Below are 16,967 nucleotides of genomic sequence, written 5' to 3'. Positions count from 1 at the left end.
ATACTCATCTTCTTCTTTTAACTCCTTTTCTTCAGGATCTATTTGATCATAGTCCTCTTTCGTTAGGTTGGTGTTGCCTATCTTCCCAGCTACTAACCCTTCATACGATTCCAACACCGATGCTAGGAAGATCATCTGCTTTTGGCCGACTCCTCATCAAAATTCTGAGCATTCTTCAAGTCTATTGCAATGTTGCATTGAAAACGATTCTTTGCATCAGAATGACTTGCAGATGATGAAGATCCACTGTGATAACCACTGTGATTTCCACTGCTTTGACCACTTTGACTATCTTTGCTTGATGTGGACACATTCTCAACAGAAAAAGCAGTCTTGGGAGAAGTTGCTTTTGGCATCATGCTTTTTGGATAATACAAATCCAAATTCTGCTGGTAAGATGAGTGATTGACTTTGTATGTCTTCTTCAGTTCCAACTCGTGACTTTCAAGTCTCTCAATCACCAAATCCACAGTCAACTTTGCAGGCTCGATAGTGTTTTTCAGCATAAGTGCATAATATCTCCAATCCGTCTCGTCTGGTAATGAATCGAACAGTTTGTCGACAAGCTCTTCATCAGGAAATCTGATATCATGTCTTGCTAATTCCAGTTTCAGATGACCAAACCTTTCTATCATTTTACAGACTGACTCATTCTTTAGACAACCAAACATATCAAACTCTTTCTTAAGAAGTTTCTTTTCACTTTTTATAATTTCAGCACTTCCTAGACATTTTTTCTCTAGCTTATTCCAGAGATCTTTTGCATTTGAATAATTGATCAATGAGATTATGTCTTCCCAAACGGATTGAAATAACAATGCCACACATTTTTGCTCAGCCACAAATGCATCAATTTCTTCAGCATTAGCTTTGGAGGTTTATTGAAGGTTCCAAAAGCACTTTCCGATTCCCAAGCTTCCTTTTTCTTCTCTTTCGGTTGATTCTCATTTTCTTTGCTTGATGAAATATCATCGTTTCCGGAATTTCCCGTGAACGCGTACATGTCGCTGAACGAATTCAAGAATATATCATCCATCTTGAGTGTACCTGCAAAATCAACCAACACTTGGAAAAAATTTTGAGATTTTGAACAATAGTGACAAAAGAGGGAAACTATCAACTATTGTGACAGATAAGCGAAACCAGTAATGTCCAAATAAGCGAAACTAGGACTTGTTCGTATGAGCGAAACTCTCAAGTCCGTATGAGCGAAAGACAAATGTCCGTTCAAGCGAAACCCTCAATGTTCGTTCAAGCGAAAGTCAATTGTCCGTTTGAGCGAAACCTCAATGTTCGTTCGAGCGGAACTGTCTGTAAAAGCGAAACAACTATAGTCCGTATAAGCGAAACCACTGGTTGTTTTTGAGCGAAACCAACGTATTACGAGCGAAACCTTCGATGTCCGGAAAAGCGGAACCTAGTTTTTAACTGATTTTAACCATTTTTAAGCCGTGTTTTAACCTGAAACTTTCTAGGGTTTGTTAACTGTATGTTTTACACGATATACTCGATTTTTAGGTCATTTCAACCATAGGAACCAGTTCAAATCGAAAAAGTATGAGAGAAAGTGAGTAGAAATGAGAGAATTCTGTAGAATCAAGTTGTAGTAGTATGAACTCCTCGTCCTGAGCTCTGATACCACTTATTGGACCGTGTTCCGACCCTAAACAGTCAGTTGAGAACGTTCATCTTCACGTACGAAGGCGGAATCAACGTAAATGAAGTTACACAGCTTTTCCTATTCAATTCCTTCTCTTTTATTGCTTTCTGATTATGATTTGACAGATTTTCGTTACAAAAGCAATCCACAAGTTTCGCTCCAACGTCTCGAATGAATGATCAGGTTTCGCTCAACCTGACTATTTATAGTCCCTGTGCTTTCGCTTATACGACATGCCGTATAAGCGAAACTATCAACTAAACCATATGAGCGAAAATATATATGACATATGAGCGGAACCATTTCTACACATGTACATAAAAGAGAAACTATCAACATCAAACCTAATTTTGACTTTCTAGCTCCTATGTTGACCTATCTTGACCTAAGACGTAATGTAGACGTAGTCAACAGACATTTCATGCATCAACACAATTTATAGTACAAATCAGTTAGCATGCTGGGGTGATGTGATAAATACTGTTACATATAAACATCTCAGTGATATGACATCTAACAATCTAACAGAGTATAAAACAGTGATGTGATAAATACTATTACATATAAACACTGTTAACATAAACAAAGGTAGAATATCTGATGTTGATGCTGAACCACTATTGTTGTTGGGCAGTGGTTCGTGTTTCAGTTTGTATAGGGTTTGTCTCGAGAGATAAACTATAGCGAACCATTGCTACACTAAACACTGTTACATAAGAAACACTGATACATAAATACTAAAGTTGAATCCGCTGTAGATGCTGAACCACTGCTGCTTCTGAGTAGTGGTTTTCCTTTCGTTGATCAGACTTTAGGTACATAAGTGCTTGTCTTTAACAGGGCTTTGTCTTCAACAGTGGATAGGCTTCATCAGCCTTTAAGTCAATCAGTCTTTATAAGGAGTAGTGGTTAATTATAGCAGTCCTTAGCATGATCATCTGTTATAACCACTCCATAACCCTTTGAGATGAAGCAAGTGTCTGTCTATTCAATTGAGAGGAGTCATTGCATTACATCCCTGTTGAAAAACAGAATCCATAAATTTAGGGAAAATGGATTTGAAAGATGATAACCCAACAGTGGAGGATCTCATTCTACAGCTCCGATAAATTTAGGGGTATTCTCAAATAATGGTTCCTAGATGTTTGAAGAACGACAAAGACAGACAAATGTCCACAGAGCTGCTTCTTCAAACATTTGTCGGTCTTCAAACATCTAGGAAGCATTATTTGAAAATAACCCTGAATTTATCAAAGCTGTAGAATGAGATCTTCAACTATTGGGTTATCATCTTTCAACCCCATTTTCCCTAAATTTATCAATTCTGTTTTTCAGAACTCCCAAAGCCACCTAACCAGCTCCAAAGAGATCGAGACAGCTTGAAGCATAACCTGCACTTGCCATAATTCCACCAGTTCAGTATTTAATCCCAATATACCAACTCAATACAAATAATAAATATTTGGTGTGCTACAACTGTAAATAACTCAGGAAACAGATTTGAAACCATAAATATGGATTATAGAGATCTATGAATGAAACATGGGTGAATAAAACAACAAAACAAATTGTGAAAAACAAAAACTACTGTAGGATCGTGTTTCGACCCGAACGAGTCGTTCAGAGGAGTTTTGATCAGATACAGGTGCGGAAAACAAGTATCTGACTTAGAAACAGCTAGCAAATCACTTTTAACATTTCTTTGTATTGATTTGACAACGATTACATCCAAGTCTCAAACCGGCAGCACTTCGGTATGAGTTACAAGGGATTGATACCTGGTTTCGCTCCAATGACCCTTTATATAGGGTTGATGGTTTCGCTCCAAGGACCCATGTCTATATGAGCGAAACCTTACATGTACAAATAAGCGAAACCATTAGGAACAAACAAGCGAAACCTCCTATGTCCCTAAGAGCGAAACCCTCATCTAAAACACATACATTTTCCAGTTTTCTCGTAAAATGTGCCCTGATCTAACAATCTATGACTAAGACTCGATACAAGACGAAGTCGACAGATGTAGTGCACCAACAAACTCCCCCTCAGATGTTGACGAGTCGATTATCGAGTCACGACAATACTGTGTCTTCATTTCTTCAGTCTTGATCAGTCTCTGGGCTTCTCTCTCTCTATCTTCTTCTCTTTCTCTTTTATCACCAACAAACTTCTTCTCTTGGATGTTGACATCTTTAAAGTTTATCATCAACATGCACTCCCCCTCAAATGTTGATTTTACCTGCATAAAACTCTACCACAAACATAAGTTTTATGATAAACATTTAAGCATATAACACCATTTAAAACTATCACAAACAAATATATCAATTCATTTCTGATGAACCACTTACAACTATATCGATTTTCTTATCAAACCAACACATTGTCCCAAACCATTTGTTCTTCATGTTTAGCACTTGAAACTTTGAAAATTAGCTTTTCAATGTCAGTCGTCGAAAATCTTTTTGACTTTTTCAAAATTTATGCTAAAACACATCGAAAATCTTTTTGGATTTTTTTAAGAAAGTAAATGCAGAAATGAACTATTTACAGACAATATTTTTGTGAGTTTGTGTAAGAGGATCATATCATTTAATGAGACATGTCACTAACACCGTTAAGCTGCATTACATTTTAAGCTCTAAACAATTCTCTTAGATTGTCAATATATTGGTCCATTTTAAATTTTCACACAAATTTGAATTGATTCGAGATACAATATTAATGTTTAGAAACTTGAACTTAATTGAGTATCACTCCACTTGAATATACTCCCGTATCCAGATCCCAATGTTCAGTCTTACAGGTGAGTATACCACAGATGATATATGTAAAGGGATTATGTGCGAGGGCCGTGAGAGCTCAGGTCGATACTTCCGTATACGCAGAGAGATGACGACTTCGACTTCTGGTGGGTCCCCTTTAGAGGATCTTTTGTTACAACAGCAACGATTATCAATTTTATTGTTTAATCAGATTGCTGAGGGGGAGCTTATATTTCAAAGCTTTTGCAGAAATATTATTCGGGGACTAGGTCAGTAATTCCATACAGCAGAAGTCCCGGAATAATACCCCAGATATCACTGAGTATAAAGACCTAGTATCTCAGAAAGAGGGACCTTTCAAACAAGATTTCGGGGGTTACCCATATATTCAAGAATAGTTACCCACGAATTAAGCAAGTTTGAATTTAGGTTTATATCTCGTTTCAATTTACTAAATGTGCAAAAATCTACTGACACATCCGCAGTAAGATTGTTTTTCACATTTAACTTTTCAAATCTTTAGCGTGTTGTGGTAGTCCACTGATGTACTATCATTTCCTCTTTTCACAACAAAACTCATTTTTGATTTTATCATGTTTTTGGCTTTTTCAAATTTTCTAATGCTTTTGGAGTTTCTGAAAAATCTTCTACTCCCCCTAAAATGCAAACACATTACAGAAATTTGAAAACTATCTAAGCTCTTGACCCACTAGAAGACAATTCAAACCAAACTGTACAAAAATATGACAACTGATATCAAATCACATCAAAACATCATTCATTTGGAATAAACAATCAGAACTCCCCCTATCAACAAACTATTTTCCCATTTAGATTTCAAAACACTTAAGTTTTTTTTAATCAAAATGGTTTTTCCGGAAAATAAATTTGATTGATTTTACCACTTGTAGGTATATCATTCATAAGTTCGGGGATGTGGTTCATCATTTTGTCTCTCAATCACTTGTAGGAAAATGCAAGTACAAATTAATGTCCTTGATTTACCATATACACAAGTTATGCACAATCAAATCTTCTAACCACTTGTAAACAAAATACAAACAAACCTCTTTACCATTTGTATGATTGACATTACCGTATCCAATTCCTCAAGAAAGATGCCGATTCATGCTCCACGCTTACCAACCTGGGAGCTCCGGCAAGTCAGGTTTTTAGTCGAAGAAAATATCCACCCAAGCCTGACCAGCCTTGGGTGTAACCGAGTCACCATCACTCGGTTTCTTACCTTTCCTCCTTTTTTCATAAAATTCTTTAACCCCTTTGACTTTTCGGTCAATCATCTTTCCAAAAATATGTTTTACCTTGGGATTAAAGACCTTCTCAGCATCAAACTCCTGCTTGTCATTATAAAATTGGTTAGAAATTTCAACTTTCCCAATTTTCTTCTTATAATTTTCAGCCCGAAGTGATGGAAAATTCTCATCATTCACAATCGGAACTGATTTTTCATTTTTCGAAATAGCTTCACTTTTTGAGACAACTTGTGGCTCATCTGACTTTGTGGAGTCAGATTCATCGCCAGAAGATAGCTCCTCTGATTTTGACCTATCAGAATCATCGCTAGAGCTTTCAACAACTTTCTTAACAACCCATTTCTGGTTGTCAGATTTAGCTCTTTTCTTGTAAAACTTGTTTAAACATTCACCAATTTCAAATGTAGAATTTTTAAACAATTTTGCTCTATCAATTGGTGGTTCAAACTCAACCATTTTTTCTTTAAGTTTACAAGATACTCCCTGTTTTGATTGTATTGCCTTAGAACAATCTCTGGCAATATGTCCAACATTGTTGCGTTGGAAACAGGTTCTCGTATCTTTCTTCTGCTCAACCATCTTTTTCAATTCATCTTGCTTCTTTACAAGGAATTCCTTGTTTGACTGCCTCCATAAATCTTTCTTTTCTTCTTCTTCTTCAGATGAAGTTCTTGAAACAAATGTCATTTTTGATTTAAAATCACGAACATATTTTTCATTTTTCTGTTTTTCTATAGGAGTAAAACCAAGACCTTTCTTTTTGAAATTACCGTTATGGTTAGATTTCTTTTGAAAACCTGAACCAGAACTGTAACTCTTTTCTTATTTACTCTTTGTTGTACTCTTGAGGTGTAAGGTTTAGCTTTTTCATTAAGACATAAGTCTTTTATTTCAGAAATGTTAATTTCTGTGAGTTTAAAAACCTTTTTGATCAGTTCAGTTTTGACACCACTTATTGGAAATTCCTCATCAGAATATAATTTGTCAGAATCATTTAAAGTGTAAGCAACTTTAAACAACCCATCATCCAAATTAGATTTTGATGACAGAAATTTTCTATCATAAACAAATTTATCCTGTTTTTCTGTTTGACATGGAGTGCTTGACTCCGACTTTGACTCTGACGCGAACTCCGACTTTGACTCCTCTATCTCATCGTTTTCTAACACATGATCCACGACTTTCTTCATCAATTGAGACTGTTGATCAGTGTCAGACGATGTAAACACGACATCAATACTATCTGGCAAGTTTACTGACGACTCCGACTCCCACTGTAAATTTGTTGCCTTTTTTACTCTTTCATCATTTGGATTTCTAGCTAGATATCCGTTTTCCAGCGGGGGTGGACACTTGTTGTAACTGACACCTTGGTTCTTACCAGATGACGTCTTTTCAGTGTCTTTCTTCTTTTTAGTCTTTTTCACTGGAGTCTTTTCTTCAACCTTTTCTTCTGAAACTTTCTTTTCTTCAGTTACATCATTGTCCTCAAATGCCTTTAAACTTTCAGCTGTCGGATAAATCCTGTCAATAACATAAGATGAACATGAGTAACTTTTCAACAATCGGTTAACTCTTTCAGTTTCAATTCTTTGAAGTTCAAGTTTCTGTTCGAGTTTAGCACACTTCTCAATATAGTTGTTCACAACTTTTTGCTTGACCATGAACGCTCCCGAAGTGTTTTCATTGTTGTAGCTTGCTCTTCACTTGTGTCATTGTACATATTCATTGCCCTGTTCAACACGTCATATGATTCTTTTAATCTGTTCATGTTGTGGATCAATGAACTGTTTTGTTTCTTTACAACTTCACAATTTTCACAAGTAATTGGACTTTTCTTTGCAATGACTTCTTCATTAATCTCGAACTTTGGAGTTTTTTCACTTTTCTTCTCACTACCAGTACTGTCTCATCATCGCTGCTAACCGGTGTCTTTACCTTCTTCTTTTTCTTCTTTGCCTTCTCATCCTCACTGTCACTTTCTGCTAACATTTTCAAATGTTTTGCCATCTGTTTAGCATAGTACTCAGTATCATCATCACTTTCTTCTTCAACTCTGGCAACAAAAGCTGTGTAAGTTGTAGCTTGATCAGGAATGTAGTTATCCCAAGAGAAATTCTCCCAGCTAAATCCCTCGGGTAACTTTTCATCATCTTGATCAATTACCAAGGCACTACCATCATTTCTCTTCAAATAATCTTGATTAACCACACAAGCTCTCTTTCCCGAATCTTCAATTATGGGTCTACCATGTGTAGTTTGTGCTTGATGTTGATGCTGTTGAGATGGTTGTTGAGCAACTTGATGATAGATAGCTTTTCGGTAGTAATCATTGTTGTTGTTGAAAGGATTCTGAGCTCCACTTGCTTCGCGATTGGTGCACTCCCTCTTGAAGTGACCTCTCTCCCTGCAACGAAAACAAGTAACTTTAGATTTGTCAAAACCTAAAGTAGAAACATTTGCCTCACGAAGATCATCTCTCCCCGTGATCTGCTTGAATTTCTCAGCTCTCCTTAACACGCTTGCCAAACACCACTTTTTGTCCATCAGTTCCATCTCTTCAGCATCTATCTGGTCGTAATCTTCCTTTGTTAGCATTGGATTCCCGATACGACCTGCAACAAAACAACTGTAAGATTCTAAAACCATTCCCAATAAAGACATATGATTTTTAGCAACTTCCTGAGAATAATCTTGATCATTTTCAAGATTTAAAACAATGTTGCACTGAATTTTTCTCCCATTTTTAGTTGCTGAAATGTTTGGATCAAAAGACGGAAATGATGTGAAACTCGTTTTGCTATTTGATCCTGATGATGTACTTCCAGGAGAATTCTTGGCATTGTAAGCAGTTTCTATTTTTGGAGATAAATTTGTAGACTTTTCATTCACCCCTGCTTTATAGTACAACCCAATATCCTGTTCACCATCGAAATCTTTCATCCGAACAATCTTTCTTTGTTCCATTTCTTGGGCTTCCAATTTCTCAATGAATTTGCTCAAGGTTAACGTACTAAATCCCTTTTTGTTTCTGAGCATCATCAGATATGTTCCCCAAGTTTCATGTGGTAACGCATCAGCAAGCTTTTCAATTAACTCTTCATTGTCTTTGTTGATGCTTAACCTCTTCATGTTCACTAACAAGTTACAATATCTTTCAATGATCTGTTTTGTACTCTCATTCTTTAAACTTCTAAACAAATCAAACTCCTTTTTCAAAAGCGATTTTTTATTCTTTACCATCTCCTGACTACCAACAAACTTTGATCGCAATGCTTTCCAAATTGAATATGAACTTCCGTTGTGTTGCAGCAAGACCATAATATCTTCCTTCACAGCTTGTTGTAGCAGACTTAACATCATCTTTTCATTTTTATATTTCCTTTTGTCATGGGCACTCATGTCTTTGATCGCAACTTCCTCTTCATCATCATTTAACGGTCTCACATACTTTGTTTCAACACACTCCCATGCGTCTAAGTAATTAGCTTGTACCCAATTCTCGAAACGACCCTCCCATCCTTTATATTCTTCAATGTTCAATAGTTTGGGTGGTTTCTGCATTGTCCCCGTTTCGTTTTCAAGCATTGTGGTTTGAGCAACAGTGATCGGGGTAACCGAAGTAGCGAATGCGTTGTAAAATTCCTCGTCCATTTTTAGATTTTAAGAATTTTGTTCAGCAGTCCTTAAAAGCGAAACCAAGAGTTTAGATGTCCGAAAAAGCGAAACTAGATTGTTCACTGGAGCGAAACTAGTTTGTTCAAATGAGCGAAACCTGTGTGTTCAAATGAGCGAAACCTGCTGATACGGTGACACAAGAGCGAAATATGATGGTCTGAATAATCGAAACCCCTGATGTTTTGATGCTATGAGCGAAACTAGTATGGTCACAAGAGCGACACCTCTTGATGTCCGTATAAGCGGAACCTATTCGGAAGCAATTTTAGTCCATTTTAATTCGAATTTTAGTATCAAACTTTCTAGGGTTTGTCTATGTCTAATTACGCACAATCTGTGAAATTTTGAGTTGATTTTGACCGGTAAAACTTCCTGAATTGAAGAAAGAAGATGTAGAAGTAAGAAAACTTGATGAATTCCAGCTATTCTCTGCAGAACTCGTCCTCCTGAAGCTCTGATACCACTTGTAGGATCGTGTTTCGACCCGCACGAGTCGTTCAGAGGAGTTTTGATCAGATACAGGTGCGGAAAACAAGTATCTGACTTAGAAACAGCTAGCAAATCACTTTTAACACTTCTTTGTATTGATTTGACAACGATTACATCCAAGTCTCAAACCGATAGCACTTCGGTATGAGCTACAAGGGACTGATACCTGGTTTTGCTCCAATGACCCTCTATATAGGGTTGATGGTTTCGCTCCAAGGACACATGTCCATATGAGCGAAACCTTACATGTACAAATAAGCGAAACCATCAGGAACAAACAAGCGAAACCTCCTATGTCCCTAAGAGCGAAACCCTCATCTAAAACACATACATTTTCCAGTTTTCTCGTAAAACGTTTCCTGATCTAACAATCTATGACTAAGACTCGATACAAGACGAAGTCGACAGATGTAGTGCACCAACAACTACAAACATATAAAAATCAATCTACTGGTAATCATATGGTACACCAATGCAAGCATCTGAATAAACAATAACAAATCAAAGACAATTTACCGATACTTACCGAAGCCATAACTGGTCACATTTATGTGCGGCTCTTAACTACAATCTGTAGAATCTGTACATCTAAAAAATAATCAAAGAATAAAGAAGCAAATAATCAGAGATGAGATACATAAGTGCTTGTCTCTAACAGGGATTTGTCTTCAACAGTGGATAGGCCTCATCAGTCTTTAAGTCCATCAGTCTTTATAAGGAGCAGTGGTTAGATATAACAGTCCTTAGCAAGATCAGCTGTTATAACCATTCCATAACCCTTTGAGAGGAAGCAAGGGTCGGTCTATTTAATTGAGAGGAATAATTGCATTACATCCCTGTTGAAAAATAGAATTGATAAATTTAGGGAAAGTGAGGTTGAAAGATGATAACCCAACATTGGAGGATCTCATTCTACAGCTCCGATAAATTAAGGGTATTCTCATATAATGGTTCCTGGATGCTTCCAAATAATCAGCACTTTGGACATCTGTTGTTCTTCAAACATCTATTATCTATTCTATCTATTATATATAATAAATGAAAGTTATTTGCTCCACGTGGCCCAAATAACTTTCATTTATTATATATAATAGATAGAATAGATAATAGATAATAGATAATAGATAATAGATAATAGATAATAGATAATAGATAATAGATGTTTGAAGACAACAGATGTCCAAAGTGCCGCTTCATTGGAAGCATCTAGGAAGGATTATATGAGAATACCCTTAATTTATCGAAACTGTAGAATGAGATCTCCACTGTTGGGTTAACATCTTTCAACCTCATTTTCCCTAAATTGATCAATTCTATTTTTCAACAGGGATGTAATGCAATTATTTAAGATACCTTCAACTGCATCTTCTGATAAATCAACATTCATTTCACTCAAATGATAACTTCAACTGCATCTTCAATCATGAACTATCTAAAGAAATGGATGAAATCATCCAAAAATTCTCAAAATAAAACTAAGTAAACCATCCAATATTCTTGAGTACTCATCATTAATGTGATGACCAACATAAAATCAAACTAAGTAAACCATCCAATATTCTTGAGTACTCACCATTAATGTGATGACCAATATAAAATCAAACCCTAAAAGCATACAAATCATAATGAAATATGAAAGAAACAAACCAAAAAATTTGTTGGGCGATTAAAATTAAAAGGATATCATACGCAATATTCAGGTAATTAGAATGGCCATTTTTACCTTACTTGACAACAATAGCAAACAACATCAAACAATAATAGCAAACAACATCAAACAACAATAGCAAACAACATCAAACAATAATAGCAAACAACATCAAACAACAATAGCAAACAACATCAAACAATAATAGCAAACAACATCAAACAGCAAAAGCAAACAACATCAAACAATAATAGCAAACAACATCAAACAATAATAGCAAGTGACCAATCAATCAACCTCAAAATCATATAAAAGCCTAAAAATAAAATAAAATGAAAATTAGATAAGTGAACATCAAAACTGAACATGAAACCTGCCCAAAAATTAACCAAACACCTGATGTTGAATCCACTGTAGATGCTGAACCACTGCTGTTACAAACAGATAATACCTCGGGAACTAGAAATTTTAAAGGATGGCTTCAAAGGCTTCAACAATCGGAAGATTCAAATCTCAAGCAAATGAAACCCTAATTTCAAAAAGAATAATCGGTGAACATATTCACAGATCAATAATTAACGGATGTTTTACTGATATCATCACAGTTAAGAAAAAAAACACTTAGTTTCTGAACATATTCAAACATACCAGTTCATGGCGGAAATCTAGCCGCAGGTAAGCGGATCTCAACTTTGATGACCATCGATGACGACAACCCTGGAACAAAATGATGAGATTAGGAGTAGAAATTAGGGTTTAATTAGAAACTTTGTACTGAAATAAATGAAGATATAGGGCTTACCTGGTGACGCTTGGAATGATTCATGATGAGATGATTTGGTTTGATCTTTGATTCAGAAGGGAGAAGAGTACAGGAGAATGAGAAGGAGAAGGAGAAGAAGATTCAGGTCTAGGGTTTTGAAAAGGAAAAAAAGAAGACGGAAGGAGTATAAAAGGGATGGAAGTGTGGTACTGTTGGGCGGGAAAAGAGAATTGAGGATGCCCTAATTAAGTGACACGTGGCCCAAATCACTTTCATTAATTATATATAATAGATATTATAATGAGATGAATAAATAACATGTTCTAAATTTTATTTAGAATTTTTATTTAAATATAATAACATAACGATTTTAACAAATGGAATGATTATTACTTAAAGTATTCTCCTATATATTAATAAAACAATTGAATGAACAGTAAAGTTCAGGGAGATATTTACGGTTTTTTTATCACATAAAAAACCCACCGCTTCCCATTCCGGCGGTACCAAGAGACAGAGTGCATGACGGAGGGAGGCAGAGTAAGATAGAGAGAGGCGCGGCGGTGATGGAGGAACCGACTATCATCTCCCGCCGACGTAATGTTGTCGATCGTCGCTGAATGGGAACTTGACGGCCGGGGGTTCTAGGGTTCCGGCGGTGGTACCGGTCACTCTAATCGGTCGATTCTAGAAACGGTAGATAGAGAGAGAAGTTGCATACGGTAATGTTGTCGACCATCACTGATTGGGAACTTGACGGCCGGGGGTTCTAGGCTTCCGGCGACGGTACATGCGAGACAGACAAAGAGCAATAGAGAGAAGCAGCATACGGTAGAGAGAGAGAGAGAGAGGAGAGCGGGCGGAGAGACGTTGGAGACGGTGACACGGTGGTGGCATTGAGGGTTCCATCAATCGTGAATTAGATCTTCGAGGTTACTCTCCTCATCCTTTCAGTTTTTAGTTTGACCTGATTTATAATTCAAATCATGTTTCTGTTTTCACTTATCTATGTGTGTATTTTGTTTGATTTACAGGGAACAAGATTACTCTTATAGAGAGTTTAGGTGCTACTGAGGTTAATGTTTATGTTCTCCGATTTCTAGAGTTTCAAATTGTGCGATTGATTCGTAATATAACTGTTGGATTTGGATTTGGTGATATGAGTTTTGTACACAAATGTTTAGTTCATGTTTATTAACTTTGTTTTCTTACAATTTTGAAAGCTTAACTTATACGGGTTACGGTAAATGAACCGACTAGCGGCAATTCCGATCGTGGTTCTACTGACGAACGGATATCATCACAACATGGGGGCGTCGACGATGGTAGTTTCTTGCAATTAAGGTACCTACCATCCCCCCTTTTTCAAGTTTTTGCTTCCATCTTTGATAAAGTCGTTAATTAGAAAATCTGGTTGGTTATACTGATATTACTCTTTGAAGTTATCAAAGGTTTCAGGTATTTTACACTGCGCATTTATAATTGTTATTATCTTATCCTACAATCTCCAGGTGGCAACAACTTTTGATCAATAGGTTTGTAGGATATAATACTATCTTCATGAACAGTTTGCTAAATTCTCGAGGTCAAGGCATAAGTGTATAGTTTTTGGTATGGGTCGATGTGTTATGCTACATGAATTAGGTATAATCATTGTCGTTTATTTGAGATTTGGTGCAGGCTACCTTTTTAATTAGGGGAAATCGCAAGAATGGCCTTGACCCGGTCAAAATTTCCAAACTATCCATTCGAAACGTCTTACTGAGACGCCACGACACCCCTGTAACGTCTCAATTATTTACCAACGAAAGGGCTGCGCGTGGCCGAGCCATTTGACGTCTTTCCTAAGACGTTTCAACTGGTTTTAAAGCCATTTCAGAGACGTCTCAAGCCGTTTCACGAATTCCTAAGACGTTTTTAGAGTTTAAGACGTTTTCAAATATTTTTAAGAGGTTTCAGCCAAGGGCGGAACCACAAGAGGGTCAGGGGGTCAGTTGACCCTCCGGCCAGCAAAATTTTCAGTTTACCGAGTACTTGACGAAAATTATTTTGTACAGTTGACCCTCCTGGTTATGCTGCGTAAAGATTTAGAATCAGACAAAAAAATAGAGATCTTCAACGATTTTTCCGGCAGGCATGCAACGGTCTGGCCCCGGCGAGCGGTGGTCTGACGGTGGCGCTTGGTGTTCCGATGGACTGTAACTAAATGTTTTGTGGGATGAAGAAGATAAAGAGTTGGGTTGGTTTTTGAAAAGTGAAACACGTCAGATCCATTTTAATATTCATTAATGGGCTTTAGGGGAATAGGGCTTTATATTAAAAAATATATTTTGATTTTAGCCTAAAACTTAAAACCTAAATTTTTAATGTTTTATTTTATTATCTCAAGAAACTTTACTTAGTGCCGCAAACCTGTTCTATCTTCTTGGGAAAGCTTTATTTTGATTCTTGAGACTTGAAGTGGACAAGTCAGGTCCGCCATTCCACGTGCAGCCCTTTCGTTGGTCAATAGTTGAGACGTTACGGGGGTGTCGTGGCGTCTCAGTAAGACGTTTCGAATGGCTAGTTTGGAAATTTTGACCGAGTCAATGCCATTCTTGCGATTTCCCCTTTTAATTATCAGACAAGTGAATTTACAACCTTACATATGCACATGAGCAACTAGAACAGTCATGAATGGATGTCGCCTAAGGAATGGCAAGGAAATTAACATAAACAAAGAAATAAAGATGCCCAATAGTATCCCACTCAGAAAGGAACTTACTTGCGTAAATGTAGATATATTTTGAGAATCACATAACCAAGATCAAATATACCGTTTGACAAAATGGGAGTAGTGTTGAATATGTAGGCCTGTATGGATTAGAAATTCCTTTCTGATGCAATTTTCAACTAATCTCCAAAGTGGATGGTTGAAGTCACTAACGATTTTGTCCTATACCTTGCAGACTATTTTGCTACAAATGGTCGTGTTCTTATGATGTCTCCTTTTCTTTTCTTCACTACAACTATGTCAGTTTTATTTACATTGAGGGAGACACAGACTTGGCATGCTCAAGTTCACAGGTTTGTTCTGTACATCTATCTTCTAATTACATATTTTGAATCAAATAGAAAGAAAAAAAAGGTAAAGCAAGATATGTAGGATATAATAGTAAGGTCTCTGTTGCACATAGTTTTTTAATTAGTTTTTGGAAACACATAGCAATTTGTCAATCGTATATGATTGCTTTTCTAGAGTTGGATTGTTTCTGAATTGCTTTTCTGCAGTTGACAACTTCAATGGAAAAAGCTATAAGATATCGTTCCCTCTTCCCATAGCTCTGATGTATGTATCCAATACTTGGCTTACTGATTTATAGTAAAAAAAAGACACCTGGCTTACTAACTTCCATGTGTGACCATCACATGTCTCATCCTTCACCTACAAAACAGACAAAGAGAGACTAAGAGAGAGAAAGTAGAGAGAAAGAGGGAGAGCACAGTAAGAGAAAGAAAGCGAGATTGTGGAAGAAAGAGCTAGAGATTTGAACCATGGAACCTAAGATGCACGAGAATGAGAGCGTTGATGAGGCGGTGGCTCGAAGTCGAAATAGAGATGGGGCGGATAAACACGGTGGCGGCTCAAGGTCCTTCTATTTCCGGCAAAGATGGTAAGAACCCACACCTCACCTCTTTTTCCTTTTAACCAATTTCACTTATGTCCCCAATCTATGTTGGTCCATCTTTACTGTTTATAATCTTTGTCTTATTGTTCGCCAAAATTTGCGCTAATATGACCGGCTTTAAAGTAAATCGTAATTTAAGATTGTTTAAAAGAATGACCGAATCTAAATTTGAAGTAAAATAATAAAAATAAAATAGTTCAATACTAACATAAAAGTAAAATTAATAAATAAAAAAAACTAATCATGTTTTGTAAGAGTTTGTCATTACATATGCATTATGATGCTGGATTGTTCAAACTTTGCAACAAATTTCAGCTTCAAAACCCTCATGTTTACTTTGAAATTTGCCGATACAAAATTACTCAAACTAGAAGAATTTGACATTTTTGAAATTTATAAATACAAACTAAACTTCAAATCTGCAATGACATCAGATGGGTTCAACCTGATATTTTTTTGATGTCTATTCATGTTGGTAATTGTTGTGTTGATGTTATGTATGTGTTCATGGCAGATGAATGTGGAGAAGCTAATGAAAATGGTGGGTGATGTTCGCCCCGTTGCAACAATGGTGGATTTCAGCGGCTTGAGAAACTATAGGATAACAACTAACTCCTGTGTTAGCGAAAAATATGAACCTACTGTTAGCTTTGAGGGTATGTGAGAATGGGGCACAGGTGCCTTTTTTTCTGCTTTGAGTTGGCTGGGTTAGAATAATATGGATTGGGCAAATGGATACTAGAGTTGGTTGTAATGTTATATTGTTACACGTATAATTATTTTGTTGAGTTGAATAGTTGATTCACAAAGTAGCAGCAGGGTTCATTAGATGTGGTTGTCCTTAACATGTTTAAACTATAACTTCAACTTTGTTAAATATCCAACAACTTAGTGTAAAATGATAGTTTTCCCCTTTTGCAACTCACAACTGGTAATCTTTAATGAACTTTGCTATGCAAGTGGTTCTCCGCCGCAACACCCGAGGAGGAACTACCTAGTTTTTCATAAAAATAATTACTATA

The 16,967-nt window shown here is 36.5% G+C and overlaps 1 long non-coding RNA gene across 1 annotated transcript; it reads left to right on the top strand.

Annotated features, from left to right (window-relative positions):
• Nucleotides 1–15,732: 15,732 nt before the first annotated feature.
• Nucleotides 15,733–16,757, top strand: LOC118486391. The gene is made up of 2 exons (XR_004878770.1): nucleotides 15,733–15,930; nucleotides 16,460–16,757. It is a non-coding gene; the product is annotated as an uncharacterized LOC118486391 (long non-coding RNA).
• Nucleotides 16,758–16,967: the final 210 nt, after the last annotated feature.

This window comes from Helianthus annuus, chromosome 14 (assembly GCF_002127325.2).
Source record: "Helianthus annuus cultivar XRQ/B chromosome 14, HanXRQr2.0-SUNRISE, whole genome shotgun sequence".
Lineage (NCBI taxonomy): Eukaryota > Viridiplantae > Streptophyta > Magnoliopsida > Asterales > Asteraceae > Helianthus > Helianthus annuus.
Note: the sequence above shows the minus strand (reverse complement) of the source record. Positions and strands in the feature narration are given on the sequence as shown.